The sequence below is a fragment of the Etheostoma cragini genome, chromosome 14, assembly GCF_013103735.1.
Source record: "Etheostoma cragini isolate CJK2018 chromosome 14, CSU_Ecrag_1.0, whole genome shotgun sequence".
Classification (NCBI taxonomy): Eukaryota; Metazoa; Chordata; class Actinopteri; order Perciformes; family Percidae; genus Etheostoma; species Etheostoma cragini.
In genome coordinates this window covers 24521017-24521358 of record NC_048420.1, presented here as the reverse complement: position 1 = coordinate 24521358, position 342 = coordinate 24521017, and the positions used below count along the sequence as shown (strand labels likewise).

General features: G+C 41.5%; 1 protein-coding gene across 2 annotated transcripts in view; it reads right to left on the bottom strand.

The window, feature by feature from the left end:
• The window catches only part of LOC117956476 (oocyte zinc finger protein XlCOF6.1-like), a 59752-nt gene that overhangs the window by 37637 nt on the left and 21773 nt on the right, over positions 1–342 (bottom strand). The gene's annotated exons all lie outside the window — the stretch shown is intronic.

Sequence of the window (342 nt, the reverse complement as noted above, 5' to 3'; positions counted from 1 at the left end):
GATTAGAATTTATGTAACTCAGTGGTTCTCATTCTTTAAAATGTCAGTGGTCTTAGTTTATCCCTCAACATTAATTTAGCTTTGGGTCCCTGGTCCCTACACCAGGGACCTCTGGACCTGTTCCCTGCACCAGGGACCCCTGGACCTGTTCACCACAGACCCAAATCTTCTCAGCTGTTGCTGACATATGCGACTTTCTCTTCATTTGGCTCATTATGTTTGGCACATTGTCTGGGTCAGTTCTCATATCATTAGAAATTAATAATGTAAATGCTAAATGCCCTAATACCTGTTGATACTACAACAATGCAAAGGCTCTTAACCCTACAGTTTTGCACATAT